Source organism: Nansenia antarctica (genome assembly GCF_963989245.1).
Source record: "Nansenia antarctica genome assembly, chromosome: 18".
Lineage (NCBI taxonomy): Eukaryota > Metazoa > Chordata > Actinopteri > Argentiniformes > Microstomatidae > Nansenia > Nansenia antarctica.
Genome location: NC_137691.1, coordinates 2418920 through 2441229, shown reverse-complemented (window position 1 = coordinate 2441229; position 22310 = coordinate 2418920). Strand labels below are relative to the sequence as shown.

The 22310-nt window shown below is 50.6% G+C and overlaps 1 pseudogene across 1 annotated transcript in view; it reads left to right on the top strand.

Moving 5' to 3' along the window:
* Positions 1–22199, top strand: part of LOC308173355 (IQ motif and SEC7 domain-containing protein 1-like) — a 23911-nt pseudogene extending 1712 nt beyond the window's left edge. The window contains exons 2-15 of the transcript in view: positions 1052–1645; positions 1740–2225; positions 4456–4791; positions 6185–6346; positions 8056–8178; positions 9850–10016; positions 11055–11194; positions 12679–12708; positions 13315–13440; positions 13864–13963; positions 14384–14545; positions 15287–15463; positions 17683–17732; positions 21522–22199. The product of the transcript in view is annotated as an IQ motif and SEC7 domain-containing protein 1-like (transcript). The remainder of the gene's footprint in view (positions 1–1051; positions 1646–1739; positions 2226–4455; positions 4792–6184; positions 6347–8055; positions 8179–9849; positions 10017–11054; positions 11195–12678; positions 12709–13314; positions 13441–13863; positions 13964–14383; positions 14546–15286; positions 15464–17682; positions 17733–21521) is intronic.
* The last annotated feature ends 111 nt before the right edge of the window (positions 22200–22310 follow it).

Below are 22310 nucleotides of genomic sequence, written 5' to 3'. Positions count from 1 at the left end.
ACAAATTAAACGTGTTGAGCAGTCCTTATATCATGACGTTGTTTGGCTATTTTTAAATGGAAAAAATGCTTATCTGCCTTTTTTTTATTCTCGGGCATAAAACTGTCTGTAACCTTGAATCCGTTCACAGACCTTCATATATCCTCCCGTACGTAACGCCGTGTTTCACATCAGACATCCACAGCTGCCTCGTATCAGGGGACATTTGCCCAGAATTTAGATCACATCAGTAGTCCTAATGACTGTTGGCATTTACACAAGCAGATATCAGAGACGTTCTCATCATCAAATCTGGACATTAGAGACAGAGACATCCACATCACAGGAGGGTGGCAGCTGTGGTTCAGGAGGTAGAGGCTGGTGGAGGTAGAGGCTGGTGGAGGTAGAGGCTGAGGTAGAGGCTGGTGGAGGTAGAGGCTGTGGTTCAGGAGGTAGAGGCTGTGGCTCAGGAGGTAGAGGCTAGTGGAGGTAGAGGCTGGTGGAGGTAGAGGCTGTGGTTCAGGAGGTAGAGGCTGGTGGAGGTAGAGGCTGTGGCTCAGGGGGTAGAGGCTGTGGTTCAGGAGGTAGAGGCTGTGGTTCAGGAGGTAGAGGCTGGTGGAGGTAGAGGCTGGTGGAGGTAGAGGCTGTGTCTCAGGAGGTAGAGCCGGCGTCTAATGATCGCAGATCAGGTCGGCAGATCGGCGGTTGGAACCCTGACTGGCCACATGTCGAAGTGTCTGTGGGCAAGACACTGAACTCCCAAATTGCTCCCAATGAGCGGGCTGGCCGTCGCCTTGCATGATAGCTTGGCCGCCATCGGTGTGTGAATGCGTGTGTGAACGGGTGAATGAGAGGCCGTTGTAATGCGCTTTGGAATAAGTCAGTCCGTTTACCATTTATACATCTGCTCTCTCTCTCTCCTCTCCTCTCCTCTCCTCTCCTCTCCGTCTCTCTCCCTACCTCTCCTCCTCTCTCTCTGTCTCTCTCCCTACCTCTCCTCCTCTCTCTCTCTCTCTCTCTCTCTCTCTCTCTCTCTCTCTCTCTCTCTCTCTCTCTCTCCTCCTCTCTCTAGGTGGAGATGCTGGAGCGTAAATACGGGGGCCGTTTCATAACACGACATGCCGCGCGCACTATCCAGACCGCCTTCCGCCAGTACCAGATGAACAAGAACTTCGAGCGGCTCCGGAGTTCCATGTCGGAAAACCGCATGTCCAGACGCATCGTCCTGTCCAACATGAGAATGCAGTTCTCCTTCGAAGGGCCCGAGAAAGTCCACAGCTCCTACTTCGAGGGCAAACAGACGGTCTCCCTCACCGACGACGGTGGAGGCGGGGGGGTCGAAACTCGCGCCAAACTCGGCGCCTCGCACTCCGCCTCCTCGCTGCAACAGACATCCGACTGCGGGGGGGGAGGAGGGGGGGACATGGGCGTGTGCGTCGTCCCGAAGTCGCCCGCTTCCGCGTCGGCGCAGAACGACTTCACGGACGCCATCACGGAGCTGGAGGACGCCTTCTCCCGCCAGGTCAAGTCTCTGGCCGAGTCCATCGACGACGCCCTGAACTGTCGCAGCCTGCACGGGGACGAGGGTCCGTCCGAGGTTACTCCCCCCGCTAGTAGTAGGAGCCACCACCACCTCCACCACCATCACCCGGATGTGGAGAGAGAGGTGGTGGCCTACCAGGTCAAACCCCTCCTCCTCCTCCTCCTCCCACCACCACCACCACCACGGCGGCTCCTCCTCCTCTTCCGACCACCACCAGCACCACCACCACCGCAAGCTGGACGAGATGCGCGCCTCCTACAGCGACGTCACCCTCTACATCGACGAGGAGGAGCTCTCCCCCCCCCTGCCGCTCTCCCAGTCCCCCGGCGGAGGAGGAGGAGGAGGAGGAGGAGACCGGCCCTCCAGCACCGAGTCGGAGCCGCCGATGCGCCTCCGCTCCCTCAACTCCTCCCAGGAGTACTGGTCGCTGGCGCGGCACGACAACAACAGGAACGACAGCGGCGCAGACGACAAAGGGGGGGGGCGGGGGGGATACGGACACCAGCTGCCGTAGTACCCCGTCCCTGGAGTGCCAGGAGCAGCAGAGGCTGCGGGTGGACCACCTGCCCCTGCTGACCATCGAGCCGCCCAGCGACAGCAGCGTGGAGCTCAGCGACCGGTCGGACCGCAGCTCGCTGAAGAGGCAGAGCGCCTACGAGCGCGGGGTGGCAGCCGCCGCATGCAGCCAGCAGCAGGTGGGTTGGTGGAGTTTTTACGTTGATACGCGGATTCTGTGAAATCATGAAATGTGATCATGTATCCGGTTGTTAAGTCGTGCCGTGTTTCCGGGTCCAAAGTTGGCTGAGGCGCTGTCTTGTGAAATGCCGAAATAATAATAATAATAAATTATATTTATATAGCGCTTTTCCGAGGCTCAAATACCCTGACAATATGGGGAAAACGGGAATGTATTGTGTCCCTTGTTGTATGAATAGATCTGAGTCTAACAAACGATTAAACTGTCATTCTACCGCTGTAGTTCACTGGTACTCTGGTGCGGAGAATTTCTGGTTAGGACCCGGAAATGGCTAAACATCACTTTTGACGTCAGACTTAACAACCGGATAGGGTTGCAGAATTTTGGGAAGTTTGTGAAGCTTTCCGATAATTTCCAAAGTTTCCAAATTGAAACCCGTAGGGAAACTTTGGAAATTACCAGAAAGTTTCACAAACTTTACGTTTTGGTTTTTGTTTTCTGAGTGGGGCAGTCCCACTCGTATTTGTTTTCATTTTATTGGACAGATTCAGTGAAGACAGATAGGAAAGTAGGAGAAGAAGGGAGAGAGAGGGCATGTCAGCAGGGCATGGGCCGGATTCGAACCCATGCCGACATGGGCATACAGTATGTGTGCACTGTAGACCGCAGTGTTAAGGCCAATGCACACAGCGTGCGATTTCTGTTGCGCGACAACATTCCATTGCAACGCACACGGCGTGCGATGCGATTTTGTTGCGCCGCAAAATTCCATTTTCAACTCACACCATTGAAGTCTATGAGAAAATCATAAAAAATCGCATCCCAATGCACACGGCGTGCGATGCAATTTCTGTTGCACCTCAACATTCCAAGAAGATGAGGTTTACCAAATGGCATCCATTATCCGTTGTGTCCAGTATGTATTTGAAATATATGATATGAAAATGAAATGATAATGTTGTACATCATAAACCCTTCATGTACCGTAGGTGTATGTACTATATCAGACCTTTTGGGTCAGACCTTCAGCCTTTAACTTCTTTCAAAAAAGGAGACAGTCAAAAATGTATGCTCCAGTCTCTCTCCCCGTTATGAGTGACTCAATTAATTTAGATAGACCAGTTGAAGTTTTCCCAATTGTCCCATTGTGATGCAATAATCCGTCGCACCACAAACTTTTACAACATTTGCAAAATTTGACAGTGCGACAAAACTCGCACGCCGTGTGCTTTGTCCCATTCAAAATGAATGGAATCGAATTTTCGCCGTGCGATTAAAATCGGGGCCGTGTGTGTTAAGATGCGATGTTCTCATAGACTTCCATTCAAACTTCCAAATGGAATGTTGACGTGCAACAGAAATCGCACGCTGTGTGCATTGGCCTTTAGACCACCGGACCACCCCAGGCCACAACTTTCCCAAACTTACGGGAATGTTGCAACCCTAATCATGTATCGTTTGTTGTCATGTTAATGTGGGGGGGCGTTTACAGAATCTACAGACGGTTTATGACTGTTTTTGTCTGTGTTTGTGGTTTCTCCTTAATTCCTGGGACGTTTGTTGTTTTTACGTTTGTTGGGGCGTTTTACAGAATGCAGACGGTTTATCACTGTTTTGTCTGTGTTTTATCCTCCTTAAATTCCTGCAGTTCCTGGGAGCTGATGTGTTTTTTTGTATATAAAAGAGCTGTAGTTGTGTGTTTGTTGCACTGCAATTCCATCTCTTGAGATTGGATAAGCCCAGTTTATAGAGTTGTAGTTACACCATGTGTACTTCAATAACATACCAATACTTTAAAATGTTCAAAAATTCACTATTTGAGTCTTATTGAATCCACCCATCCAGCCGGCGTCGATTGATCGCAAGATCGGCGGTTCGAGCCCCGGCTGGCCACATGTCGAAGTGTCCTTGGCAAGACAATGAACCCCCAAATTGCTCCCAATGAGCGGGGCCGGCCGGCGCCTTGCGTGGTACCTTGCCTATCTCGCCATCGGCGAGTGAATGCGTGTGTGAACGGGTGAACGAGAGGCCGTTGTAAAGCGCTTTGGAAGACGCCGCTATGTAAGTGCAGTCCATTTATTCATGTTTTTTACCATCACACAGGCCACCAGCCCCAAACACGTCGGTCACGGGGGAGGAGGTCTCCCTCCCTCTCGGGGTGGGGGGTCGTCGGCCCTCAGAGACGAGGAGGGAGGAGGAGGAGGAGGAGGAGGAGGAGGAGGAGGAGGAGGAGGAGGGGGGGGGGCGGAGGAGGATCCATGCGCCACCGGGGGGCGCCCCCACCCCCGCGACAGCTGGAGAGCCACCTAGCCATCAACGGCACGGCTAACCGGCAGAGCAAGTCGGAGTCGGACTTCTCTGACGGCGACAACGACAGCGTGAACAGCACGTCCAACAGCAACGACACCATCAACTGCAGCTCCGAGTCGTCGTCCCGGGACAGCCTGCGGGAGCAGAAGCTCAGCAAGCAGACGTACCACAAGGAGACGCGCAACAGCTGGGACTCCCCCGCCTTCAGCAACGACCTCATACGCAAGAGGCACTACCGCATAGGGTTGAACCTCTTCAACAAGTACGTATTGTACACACACACTAGAGAGACACACACACACACACACACCACTACCGCCTAGGGTTAAACCTCTTCAACAAGTACGTACACACACACACACACACCACTACCGCATCGGCCTCAACCTCTTCAACAAGTATGTACGCTTCGACGTACCACTCCACACACACCACACAGGCGCATGCACACTCCACACACACACACACACACCACTCACATACACACACACCTCTCCAGACACATATACACACACACACAACACTCAGGCGCATACACACTCCACACACACACCACTCACACACTAACTCCCCCCCCAGGCACATACACACCACTACACACACACACCACGTACACACACACACACACCACTCACACACTCCCCCCCTCAGACACACAGAGCCAGACACAGTGCTGTTACATGTCCTGGGTCTTCCTTCTGAAGTACACACACACACTCACACACACACACACACACACACACACACACACACACACACACACCACTACCACCACTTGATATACATGATGATGAACTGCAATCAGCGCTCACAATCACCGCTGTGTGAACGACCAACAGAGACTAAGGAACAAAATGGCTGTTTCTTCTCTAATGATGAGACAGGCTTTTACCCCAGAGTATTACCATAACCAGAGGATTGTAAAGGTCAAAGGTCATATAAACAAGGTCCTCAAGATACGACGTTGAATTGAATATCGCTGAGGATGTTATTGATGTTGTTCCACTTCAAACAAAATCATTTTAGTCAACATGGTGGATTAATCAGCATGTTAATCTGCAATTATGATGATTGAGTGGGTTTATTTAGGTCACACACACACAAACAGATGTATTGGTGTTGTGTTATTTCCTTAGTCATGTCTTGCGGTAGGATTATGAAATGTGCGTGTGTACGTTTCTTTGATTTAATTAATTTGAGATGATTACGTGGATTTGCTTTCATGTTGGATCAGACCATGAAGCTGCTTTAATCATGACCTCCCCCACACACACACGTTCTGACAAGGCTAGCAGAGTTAATCACTGATTGGGATATTAAACATGTTCTCTCTCTCTCCCTCCCTACCTCCCCTTACCATCCTCTCTCTCTCTCTCTCTCTCACCCTCCCTCCCCCCCTCTCTCTCCCTCCCTACCTCCCTTACCCTCCTCTCTCTCTCTCTCACCCCCTACCCTCTCTCTCTCCCTCCCTCCTCCCCCACCCTCCGCTCTCCCTCCCTACCTCCCCTACCCTCCGCTCTCCCTTCCTACCTCCCCTACCCTCCTCTCTCTCCCCCCCTCCCCCCCTTCCCCCCTCCTTTCTCTCTCCCCCTTCCCCCCTCCTTTCTCTCTCCCCCTCCTCCCCCCCCCCCCCCTCCTCTCTCTCTCCCCCTCAGGAAACCAGAGAAGGGCACCCAGTATCTGATCGACCGGGGGTTTGTCCCGGACACGCCCGTGGGCGTGGCTCACTTCCTGTTACAGAGGAAGGGGCTGAGCCGGCAGATGATTGGAGAGTTCCTGGGGAACCGGCAGAAACAGTTCAACAGAGACGTCCTGGAGTGAGTTGTTAGCGGCGTCGTTAAAGCGGCTAACTTCCAAACCGCCATTCCCCGCTAAACAAATCACAAAACAGAACAAAACAGATCGTATTCTGTTACACTGGAGATTCGCCCTAACAACCATTCTTCTTCTGTCACTTTAGTTTTCCCATTGAATTCATCATCCCTGTGGAAAGTAAACAGCTTTCCATTTGTGTGTTTCTGGAGAGAGAAAAAATGCAAATAAGTGATGCCTCTTCACAGAAGTGTAGTTCTATGAAATATTCATCATGTTTTTTTGCTCTGGTGCCACTCTACAATTACAATCCCATCACATTAAGTATTTTTCCATTCGCCTCAGCCTCAATGAATTATAACTCTATAACTCTCTAACTAGAAATGAATAATGTCTACACAGGGAATATCCGCTCAACAATAAGACTATCTCTGGCACCGATCTGTACAGACGCCCACAGCTCTGTGGCGATGTGTGTCAGAGCCAGGACATTCAGACCGCGCACTTTGAACCCTCATCTTCAGAGAGGAGTGCTTTTGAAATGGGGCTAGCTGACCTAAGTAGCCTAGCACTAAGTAGCCTAGCACTAAGTAGCCTAGCACTAAGTAGCCTAGCACTAAGTAGCCTAGCACTAAGTAGCCTAGCACTAAGTAGCGTAGCGCTAAGGGGGGGAGCCAGATGTTCATGGTCAGAAGGTTTGGGTCTCTGCTTCGTTAACACTAGAACAGCCGTGTCTATTTCACCTGCTATAAGAGCCGCCTCGGGGGTCAAATGACTATAGTCTTTACAAAGGGAAGCGGCTACTTACACACAACGACCACTAGTTGGCGCGTCTTTTAAATTAGCCTGCCTCCTACACAGAAAAAACTAGCAAAATAGCTTTATTTAAGCAATATCACACGAGAGGGAGTGCTTTTATACTGAATATCAGCACGGCTGTGATTCGGTCGTAGGTACGGGGCCGCAGACTTTATTTATTTATTTATTTATTTCATGCTCTACAGTGTTCACTCACTACTGTGTCTGCAGCAGTGAGTCAACAGCTCCACTCGAGGCTAACCGCCGCTAGCAGCTAGCAGGTTCTGAGGAGGATAAGGCGCGGCAGGTCCCCTATGTGTCCGCCTGACAGGAAGTCTAAAGAGCTCTTTAAGTCGCGTCTATAAATCTCAACGTCTCCTCAGATCTCATCTCCTCCGCAGAGAGAAGTCACTACCTCTCGCTCTGCAGCCCTCTGCTCTCTCTCTCTATTGATCGCAGACGGGATCTGTAGCCTTTGTAAATGTGCGTAAACGGTTATAGGAAACACATCCTCCATTATAGGAAATGTGTTCCCACGTGTGTGTGTGTGTGTGTGTGTGTGTGTGTGTGAGAGAGAGAGTGTGTCTGTCTGTGTGTGTGTGTGTGCGTGAGTGTGTGTGTGTGTGTGTGTGTGTGTGTGTGTGTGTGTGTGTGTGTGTGAGAGTGTGTGTGTGTGTGTGTGTGTGTGTGTGTGTCTCTCTGTGTGTGCGTGTGTTTGCATGTGTGCATGTCTGTGTACATTGTGTGTCCATTCTATGTCCCCAGTCCTCTGAACTCAGTCTGTGTCTGTGTCTGTGTGTGTGTGTGTGTGTCTGTGTCTGTGTCTGTGTCTGTGTCTGTGTCTGTGTCTGTGTCTGTGTGTGTGTGTGTGTGTGTGTGTGTGTGTGTGTGTACGCGTGCGTGTGTGTCTCCACAGCTGTGTGGTGGATGAGATGGACTTCGGGGCCATGGAGCTGGACGAGGCCCTGAGGAAGTTCCAGGCCCACATCAGAGTCCAGGGGGAGGCACAGAAGGTGGAGCGGCTGATAGAGGCCTACAGGTAGGAGAGACGCTCATACACACACTCATAGAGACCTACACACACTCATACAGGCCTACACACACTCATACAGGCCTACACACACTCCTAGAGACCTACACACACTCCTAGAGACCTACACACACTCCGAGATCTACACACACTCCTAGAGGCCTACAGGTAGAGACATCACAACGATTGTTAGATTTAAAAATCGGTGAAGTCTCCCTGAACAGCCGTGCCTTTTTTACCTACTAAAAGAGCCGCCTCTTTACAATGCTCAAGCTGCTATTTACACACAACGACCACTAGTTGGCCGCTTGTAAATTAGCCTAGCTTCCTACACAGAAAAACAGCAAAATATCTTTATATTAGCTTATCCTGATGTGATTTTGAAAATGTAAGGCTACTGGGGTGGTAGAACGCACATATCTAGGAGGGTAAAAGGAGGGTCATGAAATGAAAGGATGGTCATGAAATTTGATCGAGGGCAAAGATATAAACATTTTCTTTACTCAAATGAGCCCTGGTGGCTGTTCTAGTGTTAAGCCGTTGTTTGTTTGGCCATCATTTAATCCCCCTCGTATGAAACCATAAAGCATTCTCATGCCTGCAGGGGGACGTACTTCCCTCAGCACTCAGCAGCAAGGACGTCTTTGCTCCAGTAAACACGTTGCTTCAGGGTTGTCCATCTCTGAAAGTGTATTCAGGTGCTGAACACTGAACTACACACGGCTCAAAATCTATTGAAATACGCAAGACATATTCATTTGTACACAGGAGCATGAAATAAAATACAGAAAATAATTGGTCAAAGAAGCATGAACGCAGTAAACAAACATTTGGAAATGTATTTTCGACAGCAAAATGTTCTCAGAGGCCCGCTGTTTCACTGGCTGTTTCACAAGCTTGTAAAATAGGGGTGAACCTGTGCGTAGTGTTCTACGAAGCGTAACAAATTAACTGATTTCATGGCTGTAGTTCAAATTACACATCTGGGTGGATGCTTGCATCAACTAGCAACTAGAGTCTTCTTGTGTTTTCTTTTGTTTTGGTAGCTGGTAAACACATTTGACACGCAACAGACAGACACAGCTTTTGTCTGGCCTCCTGCGTCCCACGAGATGTTTTATAGCTGTGGCTGATGCCAAATGATAGAACAACAAATAATAATCTGGAAGCCCCTTCCGAAATACGATCATGCGCTCGCTGGGTAGCGAGTTAGATTGCATCTCAAATGGACTGCCTAACGGGATAGGGAAGGAGTTTTATAGACTTGTTCATCATTCTATCGGCTCGGGGGGAAGACAAGTATCATTTTAATGATCCCAGACCAGACTAGACATCTTCACAATATCAATAATAAACACCCCTGCTTTATAGCTGGAGCCAATCAGTCACAACACAAATAACTTTATTGATCCGGTTCTGCTTCGACGAGGCGCACCCTCGCGGTGTAGGGTTGAAGGACATCTTTCGAACTGTCACTGATGTTATTGCGATTGCAAGGATGTTTCTGTCAAAATGCTGTCATGCGTTCATTCGCGCCCTCTCTGTCCACTGTCCTCTCCTCTCCCCCCTCCCCTCCTCTCCTCTCCTCTCCTCCCCTCCCCTCCCATTCTCCCCTCTCCTCTCCCCTCCTCTCCCCTCTCCTCTCCCCTCCCCTCCTCTCCCCTCCTCTCCTCTCCACAGCCAGCGGTACTGTATCTGTAACCCCGGGGTGGTTCGTCAGTTCAGGAACCCAGACACCATCTTCATCCTGGCCTTCGCCATCATCCTCCTCAACACAGACATGTACAGCCCCAACGTGAAGCCGGAGAGAAAGATGAAGCTGGATGACTTTGTCAAGAACCTTCGAGGTACCTACCTTGTTGGTTGTCCCCCGTGCCAGATTGAAGACCAAGGGTGATGGAGCATTCCAAACCGTGGCTCCCAGGCTCTGCAATGCTCTGCCCTTGGATCTTAGATCAGCGGGTCTCGGTCGAGGCTTTTAAAAAAACAGCTGAAGACTGTCCTGTATAGACAGGCTTTTGGCTAACCCCAAAAGAAGCCTGTCGGTCTGTGTCCTGTTGACATTGTTGTACACTTATTGTTTGTTACTAGTTCTTATTTTCACTTGTTTGCCTATTTTAACCTGCTATGACTTTTTGCTCTTTTATTATGTTCTTGTATTTGTGACCCCTGGTCTGGGATGGGTGCTATAGAGATACATTTTACTTACTTACTTACTTACTTACAGTTAAAGGCCTCACAAGACAGATTCTCTTTCCAGGCTGTTATTGTTGCTGTTGTTATTGTCCAAGGATGAATGCAAGGATGAGTTTTGGAGTTATCTCAAATTACATTTTGATTTGTGAATGCACTGTGCCTTGATTAATGGCCAGGGGGAATATGAATGTGGTATTCTTGTGCTGTAAGTCAGGGCTGAAGCAGGAGCGTTTAGCAGGTTTAGCAGCGTGGCTAACTCATCTCTCTGGATGCTGGAGCGGTGATAATTACAACTGAGAAAGCAGCGACCAGAGAAGACACATTCTCCTGAGAAAACAGGAACTCTCTAGTCTACACTGTGTGTGTGTGTGTGTGTGTGTGTGTGTGTGTGTGTGTGTATGCGTGTGTGTGTATGTGCGCATGCATGTATTAATGGACATGTATCTCTCCCTCCCCCCCTCTCTCTCTCTCTCTCTCTCTCTCTCTCTGTCTCCCTCATCCTGTCCCTCCACCCTCTCTCCCCCCCCTCTCTCTCTCTCTCTCCCCCTCCCCCCCTCTCTCTCCCTCTCCCCCTCCCCCCCTCTCTCTCCCTCTCTCTCTCTCCCCCCCCTCTCTCTCTCTCTCTCTCCCCCTCTCTCCCCCCCCTCCCCCCCTCCCTCCCCCCCTCCCTCCCCCTCTCCCCCCCCCAGGTGTGGATGATGGTGAGGACATCCCCAGGGAAATGTTGACGGGGATCTATGAGAGGATCAGGAAGCGGGAGCTGAAGACCAACGAGGACCACGTGTCCCAGGTGCAGAAGGTGGAGAAGCTCATCGTGGGGAAGAAGCCGGTGAGTCTGGACACCCTGTGGTGCTGCTGCTACCTACCGTGACCACTCTCCTCCTCCTCCTCCTCCTCTCCTCCTCCTTCTCCTCATCCTCTCATCCTTCTCCTCAACTTCCACCTCCTCCTCTTCCTCTTCCTCCACCTTCCCCTCCTCCTACTCGGCCTCCGCCTCCTCCTCCTCCTCTCCTCCTCAACTTCCTCCTCTTCCTCCTTATCCTCCTCCTCTTCCTCTTCCTCCTCCTCCTCTCCTCCTCCCCTTCCTCCCCTTCCTCCTCCTCCCCTTCCTCCTCAACTTCCTCCTCCTCCTCAACTTCCCCCTCCTCCTCCTCATCCTCCTCCTCTTCCTCTTCCACCTCCTCCTCCTCCTCAACTCCCTCCTTCTCCTCCCCCTCCTCATCCTCTCCTCCTCAACTTCCTCCTCTACCTCCTCCTCCTCCCATCTAAGCCACTCAGTCCCCTAGACTCAGTCCCCAATCTACCCAGAACCCACTGCAGCAGCAGCCAACGGACCCAAGCAGCACCGAGTCTATCCCGCTGAGCCGTCAGACCCAGAGAGACCTTGCATTATTCATACCCCACGCTCTCTCCTAAATGAGAAAACAAATCGGAGCGGTGGTTTCTTTAGCGGAACCTTCCGGTTGTGACGCGTCCGATCGCTCACGTCTGCGGACCTTCACGCCCGCCGCCTTTAATGTGCGTCGGAGGCCCTCAGGAGTCGCAGGGACTTCTGGGAGGGAGTCTGCTGAGGAGGCGGGGGGGGTGATGGACGGGACTATCCTGTCCCGACTCAATCCCCCTGCCGACCGGAGATCAGGACATTTTCTTTTTTTTTCCGAGGTGTTTACTCTCCCTCCATCATCTCCGTATTCATTACCGTGACGTCTCTCTCTCTCTCTCTTTCGCTCACCCGAACCCCCTCTCCCCCTCCCTCCTTCTCCCCCTCTCCCCCTCTACTACCCCCTCCCTCCCCTCCCCTCCCTCCTTCTCCCCCGCTCCTCCCCCCTCCCTCCTTCTCCACTTCTCCCCCTCTCATCCCTACTCCCTCGCTCCTTTGCCCCCTCTCTTCCCCCCTCTCTCCTTCTCCCCCTTTCATTCCCCCTCCCCCTCCTTCTCCCCCTCCCTCCCTCCTCCCTCCTCTCCTCCCCCTCTCCTCCCCACCCATCACCCTCACCCCCCAGGGGATGAGTCATCAGCAGCCAGGAGAGTGGAGGTTAACGCTCCAGCGAGAGAGAGAGAGACAAGGTCGACATTAAACGCTACAATCTTATATAAGTGGAAGCACACAGAAACACTTTAAAAGAAATGGATACATCTGAAGTACTGCAGGAATCTCGCAGCGAAAGGACACATTTTGTGTTTATTTCTCTTTCAGAGTCGGTAGAGAGCGTTTTAGTGTCTCTCTGCTCCCTAGAATGGCTCGTATTTCCCTCTAACCCGCACTTATGATCCCTAGTGCACATCACGCTAACCTCTCTGTCTCCCTTGCAGATCGGATCTCTTCACCACGGCCTGGGATGTGTAAGTAATAATAATAATAATAATAATAATAATAATTCATTGTATTTATATAGCGCTTTTCCAGCGCTCAAAGACGCTGAAAGTATCGGCCCTATGTTCTCCAGAAACGGATAAACACAATTGTTTTAGATTAGATTCAACCTTTTCTGTCTACTGCACAACAACATTAAATTTTATTTATTTTTGCTCTAGGCAGAGGGTCAGTCATAGTCAGCGCCCCTGGAGCAATTAGGGGGTTAAGTGCCTTGCTCAAAGGCACAGCGGCAGTGGTAGGCACCTGAGATATGAGGCCCATTAACCCTCCAGTTCACCAGCTCCCATCCACAGCTCCCTCCTGCGGTGGGGATCTCTGTGTTTCGTGATCTTAGAAGGATAAGGTTCTATCTCCGTTTAGGGTAGTTCAGAGATATTGAGCGTCAAAGTTTTTACATTCCATTATGTTTTATGAGATGGAACTTTTGTATTTTATTAATTACTAACTCAAAAATGTCAACATTTTTAAAAATAACACCACACAGGCATTAATAAACACCTAATGGATCAGATTATGTAAAAAACTTAATTTTGACAAAAGTATAATTCTAACGTCACGGTTTGTGTCTGCAGGTCCTGTCTCTGCCCCACCGGAGGCTGGTGTGTTACTGCAGACTGTTTGAAGTCCCCGACCCCAACAAGCCTCAGAAGCTGGGTCTGCACCAGAGGGAGATCTTCCTCTTCAACGACCTGCTGGTGGTATGTGGAACTGTGGGCTCGCCCCTTTAGATGTCTGAGGCTTCTCTCAGATCAGCCAGAATGTACTGATGTAACACTAGAACAGCCGTGCCTTTTTTACCTACTATAAGAGCCGCCTCGGAGGTCAAATGACCATAGTCTTTACAATGGGAAGCTGCTATTTACGTACAACGACCACTAGTTGGCCGTCTTGTAAATTAGCCTGCCTCCTACACAGAAAAACTGCAAAATAGCTTCATACTAGCTTATCCTGATGTGACTTTGAAAATGTAAGGATACTGGGTGGTAGAACGCACATCTCTAGGAAAAGTCATGAAAGGAGGGTCCTGAAATGTTATCGAGTGCTAAGATATAATATAATCTTTACTCACAGGGTCAAATGACCCCACCCATGGCTCATGGTCTTTTTTTTCTGCGTTACAGGTCACCAAGATCTTCCAGAAGAAGAAGAACTCAGTGACGTACAGCTTCAGGCAGAGCTTCTCTCTGTTCGGCATGCAGACCACCCTCTTTGAGAACCAGTGTAAGTGCTGCTGAGATAGTGTCAGTATCTCCTCACCATCTTTTACACATTTGTGGGGAGGAGGGAGGGGAGGTGGAGAAGGAGGGAGGGGGGAGGAGAGGGGGAGAGGGAGGGAGAGGGAGGGAGAGGGAGGGGAGGTGGAGAAGGAGGGAGGGGGGAGGAGGAGAGAGGGAGGGGGAGGAGAGGGGTAGAACAAGTCAGTGACCTCATCACCGCTGTGTGAACCTCTTTAAACGATCCCAGTTAACACCATGGTTTCGCATCATAACAATCGCCATTAGAAACAATCCTTGGAGTCGTCTTACTTTCCCTTATAAGAAGAGCGGTAACAATTAAAGCTTTTGTCGTGGTTTTCCAACGTCTGAGATCTATCATGTTATAAACAGTCTGATGACGATGATGATGTCATCCATCCTGCAGATTATCCTAACGGGGTGCGGTTGACGTCAGCCATCCCCGGAGCCGACATCAAAGTGCTCATCAACTTCAACGCTCCCAACCCGCAGGACCGAAAGAAGTTCACCGACGACCTTCGGGAGTCCATCGCGGAAGTTCAGGAAATGGAAAAGTACCGGATAGAGAGTGAGCAGGACTATCTTCATCTCCTTAAGTCGGTCTATAAGAAGGCCTTTCACCGACAGAGACGGGATTCGCCTACTTAAATCACCAGTGTGTGTCCTGTCCAGTGGGCTGATCCTGAGCCTGTCTGTACTGCTAATTGTATCCCACACGACTTGTCTCCCCCCCTGTCTCTCTCTCTCTCTCTCTCCCTCCCCCCTCTCTCTCTCTCTCTCTCCCTCCCCCCCCTCTCTCTCTCTCTCTTTCCCTCCCGCCTCTCTCTCTCTCTCCCCCCCCATCTCTCTCTCTCCCTTCCCCTCCCCCTCTCTCTCTCCCCCCCATCTCTCTCTCTCTCCCCCTCCCCCTCTCTCTCTCCCTCCCCCTCTCTCTCTCCCCTCTCCCCCTCTCTCTCTCTGGTCCAATTGTCTCACGTATGCCTTGTTGTCTTGTTGTGCTGCAATAACAGGAAACCGAAGCAACCTAAGAATTTTACTCTCTTACACTTGTGTTATGTGACCAGTGTTGCCAAATTGGGCTACTTTTGATCACACTGGACTGGGGGAAAAAACAATTTTGGCGAATGGGCTGGATAAATAGCATTTGGGCGGTATATATATATGTTTTCGGGTGGTAGTTTTCGGTGGATTCGGCAGGTTTTTAGACTGTGGGTTATGTGGTTAGGCTGGAAATTGTCAATCCCATCCGGCAACTCTGAGTGACGTAACAATAAAACTGTAAACTGTAAACATTGTCTCCCCTGCGCAGCGGAGCTGGAGAAGCAGAAGGGCGTGGTGCGGCCCAGCCTATCACAGAGCTCGGGCCTGAAGAAGGAGGCGGGCAACGGCAACCTGAGCCGCGCTAGCCTGGACGACAGCTACGCCATGGGGGAGGGGCTAAAGAGGAGCGCGCTCAGTAGCTCCCTGCGTGACCTCTCGGATGCAGGTGAGACGATGTCATCAAAGATGGCCAGTCGCTCTAGATTCTAGAAGCCCCCTGTGACCTTCAAATAGAACGTTCTAGACGTCAGTCCATCCCCTTCTAGTAGTGCAAAGTAGTACGTTGTAGATCTGAGCTGGGTACTGGCATGATACTACTACATTTAGATGACGACTTTGTTAGGGAGGCAGGGTGTGAACGCACGGAGAGCAAGCTAGGTTCCCCTCTCTGTGCTGTTCTTTTCTGGGGGGGGGATGGGGGGGGGGGGGGTTGTAGCCACCGCAGGTGACCAGCCAGGTGTATACACTCTGTTAACCACAACTTCAGCAATACAGGAGAGGGAGGGGCCGTGAATCTAAGGAGGGATATGTCTAAGGGTGACTGAAGTATCTGGAACACAGAGAGAGAGAGAGGGATGAAGGTGTTTACTAATGTGCCTTGGTGACGTTTTTACTAGGCAGTATTGACTAATCATAGTGGTTTTACCAGAGAGGGCGGAGAGAGCACTTATGTAGGTCGTTGTGGTCGATGGCGGCGTCTTTGTAGCGAGGGGGGAGTGATGTTCTGTTGTTGATCCAAGCAGAGCCTATAGATCTGCCTCGCCTGTACGGCCACTCACTGCCCAAGGCTCATCCTATGTAACTGGGCTTTTATCATTTATAATTTATCGTTTATCAGATCCGGTGAATGAAATTCAGTGAAGCTTCTCACCCACAACAGACTCTTTCTGTCCAGTCATCATCAATTTATTTGATTTATTTATTTATTTGATCTCTCTTTTGTTCTTTGTTAAAAAAAAAATCCACTGATATTTTTCTATTTCTTCTACTTTCACTTTGTATCTTTTAATGACATCTCAGCACAGGGGATTAGGTAGGCAGGCGGTGTATCACTCACTGTCAACGGTTTGATAAAACGTAGTGCTTCACTTGCATGAATATTTGTGGGTAACACTTTATATGCAGTTGACACATTACTGATTAGTTTATTGATTAATTGATCAATTGATTATTGATTATTGATAATTTGTAGAGCACCTCTAGTTGGACTATTCAATACAGCAGTCCTTTGGTTAAACCATTCGGTGGCGCTGACACTTGCTGTGCCTTTTTACCTACTATAAGAGCCGCCTCGCCCCTCTTTACAATGCTAAGCTGCTATTTACACACAACGACCACTAGGTGGCCGGCTCGTAAATTAAGCCTCCTTCCTACACAGAAAAAACTGTTTTACTCACAGGGTTTACCTCCATGGCTGTTCTGGTGTTAAACCATCATCATGCACCTTGAGACTGATATCATTTCTCAGCAGATTAACCTTAACTTGTTCTCCTGATATACCACTTTGCTACACACCCATTTTATTGATCTTCTTGATTTTGGTCTTGGGGAACATTGGGGAACATTCTCACTCGGGTAAATGGTTTCTGTGTGTTTTCATCAGTGTTTTTTTTCATCGGTACACTCCATATATATTTTATTTTTATTTGGCACTGAGCGAACCTTCTAGAACTTTCCATTTTGATTTGCCGTCGTCGGTGCGGTGAGAAGGCGCCATGTTGGGAGTCTTGTGTGATGATTTGCTTTCTTCGGCGTTAGATTCACATAATTCTCTCTCTGAAAGACGCCCAAATCTCCTTTCAGGGAACACCGAAAGTGTCCTGCCAGTAACACCTCACGTTGTGAAGAGACGTAGAGATGTAGTAGCTGTTGTTGTTGTTCCGTAGTGACCTAGCCTACAGTAGTAGCCCCCCCTTTGACCTTGCGTAGCGATGTAGCCTATAGTAGTAGGCCTCCCCTTTGACCTAGCGTAGCGATGTAGCCTATAGTAGTAGGGCCCCCCTTTGACCTAGTGTAACACTCTACCAGCCGTAGCTAGTAGGATTGGCCTACTCTTTCTCTCACCCACTAGTGCCTGTCTACTCTACCCCCCTCACCCCCCATCCCCGGTCACTGGTCTTAGCTCCAGGGCTCTCAAGTCTCACGCATTGGGCGTGAGACACACGCATTTCAACCCGTTCACACGCTCACACGCCACACCTTGTCTCACACCCAATGCGTGAGACTTGAGAGCCATGTAGCTCTTGTTAGCTCTTGTTACCTCTTGTTAGCTCTCAGCTGGCTGTGTGTAGACATGGTAGGCCTATCCCGTAGCGTTAGCTAGGCAGCTGGCCAGGTGTGTTGTGGTCCTCTCTAACCTGTGGTCGTGTTGCATGTCCTGGGCAGGCAAGCGGGGCCGACGCAGCAGTGCAGGATCACTAGACAGCAATATCGAAGTAAGTAGGAAGCCGCTGACGTCTAGCTGCTCTATGTTGATGTTGATGTTGTTGTGCACTTTTTGAAAACCCGCAAATTATTTTCTTTTCTTTTCTTTTCTTTTCTTTTCTTTCTCTTTTTGTTTTTTGTTTTTTGTTTTTGTTCTCGCACTCCTTTTTTTGGCTTGGTAGTTTCCTTGTTTCTGGTGTTGTTTTATTTTATGAGCAGCCTGTCCTGGTCGGTGTGCATGCATGGGCTGCCTGGTGGTACCTGACGTGGAAGGGTGGCTGTGGTTGATGTTACTACTTAACCCTGGTTAACCCTGATTAACTCTGATTAACCCTGATTAACTCTGATTAACCCTGATGTTAGCCTGGTTAACTCTGATTAACCCTGATGTTAGCCTGGTTAATCCTGGTTAACTCTGATGTAAGCCTGGTTAAGCCTGGTTAACTCTGATGTTAGCCTGGTTAAGCCTGGTTAACTCTGATGTAAGCCTGGTTAAGCCTGGTTAACTCTGATGTTAGCCTGGTTAATCCTGGTTAACTCTGATGTTAGCCTGGTTAATCCTGGTTAACTCTGATGTTAGCCTGGTTAATCCTGGTTAACTCTGATGTAAGCCTGGTTAAGCCTGGTTAACTCTGATGTAAGCCTGGTTAATCCTGGTTAACTCTGATGTTAGCCTGGTTAATCCTGGTTAACTCTGATGTAAGCCTGGTTAAGCCTGGTTAACTCTGATGTTAGCCTGGTTAATCCTGGTTAACTCTGATGTTAGCCTGGTTAATCCTGGTTAACTCTGATGTTAGCCTGGTTAATCCTGGTTAACTCTGATGTTAGCCTGGTTAACCCTAGTTAACTCTGATGTTAGCCTGGTTAACTCTGGTTAACTCTGATGTTAGCCTGGTTAACCCTAGTTAACTCTGATGTTAGCCTGGTTAACTCTGATGTTAGCCTGGTTAACTCTGGTTAACTCTGATGTTAGCCTGGTTAACCCTAGTTAACCCTCTCATGTGAATGGTACCAGCATGACGTGACTAATCCCTCTAACCCACACTGTGTGACTGACGGTTACTCTGGGGGCTCACGGTCGATCACAGTCAGTTTGTTTTTCTGGTTGTTTCCCTTATTTGGTGGTTTATTTATTATATCTCCTCTGCTCTTCATCCACTGGAGACCGGAGACACTCTTCACACCCTGCACGTGACCGCTGTCATGCTGTCTCAGTCCCAGCTGTGTCATACATGCAGTTCAAAAGCCTGAAACAAACACGTGTTCGTCCACAATCCTTCTTCTCCCCCTCTACCCCGTCACCTGACTAACTCCTTATCCGTCGGTGTCCAGAGAAAGAAAATACATCCCGCAAGTCAGGAGGAATCAGGAATGAGAATGTGGAATTCATGAGATTTCATTCTTCAATATCGTTAACCTCGTAGCATAATTGCCTGAGTCATGCTTCACTTGTGGTCAGCCGAGCCATCTTTGTATGTAGTGTCAAACATGCCTATGTCAAAGAGATGACTTGGGCAGATAGTGATTTTGGAATGTAACAAGCATTCTGATAGGCTGATGGCATAGAGGCACTAATGCACAGTGAATCAGCAGTGTTAGGAGAGTAGAGTTAGGCAGATATCTCAATTTGGCCAAAATATTACTTAGGCAGTTATGCTATGAGGCTAACGATATGCAAATGTGGAGATCAGATAATGTTGTCCTTTGAATTATTTTATCCCTGAAAAATGCACACTGAGCTATTCCCCTTACAGGTTGAGCCTGTTGTGACATGAAACGAAATGTACGTAGATGATTACTGACAAGCATAATTATTCCCAACTCAAACTGAAACAAACACTGCATCCTATAATCTTGCTGTTTGTCAAACACTGTGAATAGTTGCTTGTTCCAGCTCCTCCTGCATGTCCATGCATGGCTTCTTATCAAGGATTGGCTTCTTCATTTATTTTGAACTGGCGGTTGGTTTTTTGACTGTACTTTCTTTCTGGGTATCACCACCACAGTATTGTTGTTGTTTTATTGAGGTTTATGGAGTTCACAAACATTCATGTCAACACTGTAATTTCTTTGCCACAGTTTTCTGAAGCTAGAGACAGCTGTGTGTAGAAGATCTGGGGGTGGGGGGGAAAGTTGTATGTTCATGAAGCTGTCTCCGGTTTCTCACAGTTCCCCTGAGCGTGTGTGTGTGTGTGTGTGTGTGTGTGTGCATAGTGTGTACCACCCACCCTAGACTGAAAGCTAGCGACCCACATGGCCTCGGTTCCCCCCCCCCCCCGACACCGGTGGATGCCCTGGTAGCCCACTGCAACACTGCCTTATCGCCCAACCTCGACTCTCTCGCCCCTCAAAACCCGGACTGTCTCCTTCCCCCGCCGCCCCCCCGCCCCCTGGTTCACCTCTGATCTCCGTGTGAAGCGTGAGGCCCACTGGTGGTCAGTTGGAGAAGCTCTCTAAAACAACTGGCCTCACACTCCACCTTCACCGTCTGGCCTTCAGAGACCATGATGGGAAGTCGTACGGGGAAACCCTCTCTCGGACCAAGAAACAATATTACTCCCTTCTCATTGGCTCCCAGCAAAACAACCCCAGAGCGTTGTTCTCCACCATCAACCGCCTACTCAGCCCCCCTCCCTCCCCCCCTGATGCCCCCCACACCCCTCAGGAGCCCCCCGATCTCTACTCCCCCCCCCCCCCCCCAGTTTCTGGATTTCTTCCAGGCGAAAGTGGACTCCATCCACTAGCAGCTCCTGGCGCCAGCTCCACCCCCTCCTCCCCCTACACCCACACCTCAGCCACATGGTGTCGCTTCCTCAACGGCTCACCCATGCCCTCAGCACTGGTCAAGGACTGCCTACCTACTCTCTCCTCCTTCATGGTGGACATCATCAATTCCTCACTGGAATCCGGCATAGTTCGGCATACTTTCTCCTCCAGGTTTACGGCTGCTCCATCTGCCCATCTCCCGAAGTCCGTAACCTGGGTGTCATGCTTGACTCCACCCTCTCCTTCCAGTCACACATCAAATCCATCACCAAATCTGCCTTTTTCCACCTCAAAAACATTGCCAAACTCCAACCGGCCCTCTCTGACTCTGTGGCCGAAACCCTCGTCCACGCCTTCGTCACCTCCCGCCTGGACTATTGCAATGGAGTCCTGTTCGTGGGTATCCAGCAAAGCTCTGGACAGGCTCCAGTATGTGCAGAACTCAGCTGACAGGGTCCTCACCCACACCAAGCCCTGGCAGCACATCACCCCCCACCCTCATTCACCTCCACTGGCTTCCGGTCAAGTCCCGCATCTTGTACAAAATACTCCTCACCTACAAATCCCTCCATTCCCACACCCCCCATTACCTATCTGACCCTTCTCCGCCAAAATACCCCATCCCGGAACCTGCAGTCCTCAGACATGGGTCTGCTTTCCACCCCCCGCACCAACCTACGAACCTTTGGGGGGACAGAGCCTTCAGCGTAGCAGCCCCCACCCTCTGGAACTCTCTCCCCATAGTGATCAGCAACGCCCCCCTACCCTGGACACCTTGAAACCAGCCCTCAAAACCCCACCTGTTCACCAAGGCCTTTAGTGGCCTCTAGTTTAGTTTCTGGCACTCTCTCTGTGCTTTCTGTTTTCGTGTTTTGTCTGTCCGACTGTAATTCTGTAAATGTGTCAAGCGTCCTTTGGGGTTTCCTTGAAAGGCACTATATAAATCCGAGATATTATTATCATTATTATTATCATTATTATTATTGTTATTAGTCGCCTACCAGGTGATCTCACCCTCCTCTCCTCCTCCACAGGGGTCCATCATTAGCAGTCCTCACATGCGCCGGCGAGCGACCTCCTCCCGGGACTGTCCTTCCCGCAGCAGCCACGGCTCCTCCATGCCCAACTCCTCCTCCATCCTGACGTCCATCTTCGGCTCCAAGCGGGGGAAGTCGTCGTCCCCCAGCCCGTCCCCCCAGCCCCAGGGGCACCCCACCCTGATCTCCCACACCCCGCACCCCTCCAACCTGCACCACACGGCCCGGGGAGGGGGGGGGGACACCCAGGAGACCCAGGCCCAGATGCACCAGGCCCACCACGGCGGCCAGTACTGCCAGCAGGTCCAGCAGAACCCCCCGCCTTACCACCACCACCACCACTACCACCCCCCCGCCCACGTGCCGCACCCGCCCCACCCTCAGTACCACCCTCCCCCCGCCTCCTCCTCCGCCTCCTCCTCCTCCCACGCTCACCCCACTCACCCACCTCCTCACTCCACTCACCCACCTCACCCCCCACCTCACGGCCACACGTCACACGGCAGCCACGGGGGAGGCGGCGGCGGCGGCGGCGGCCACCCTCCGCACTCCCAGCATCCGTCGCACTCCCAGCATGCCCCTCACCACCACGGCCCCCCCCCGGCGCCCACCCCCGCGGCCGCCCCCCCCAGCAGCACCAAGCCCAAACACAGCGGCATCAGCACGGTGGTGTGAGGCGGTGGCGGGGTTTGAGCTCCTCCTAAGTGACAGTTGGGAAAGGTGCTCTGACTCCGCCCCCCAGCAGGTGTGTGGGGGGGGGACGTCCTTGGCTGCGAACGATGAACG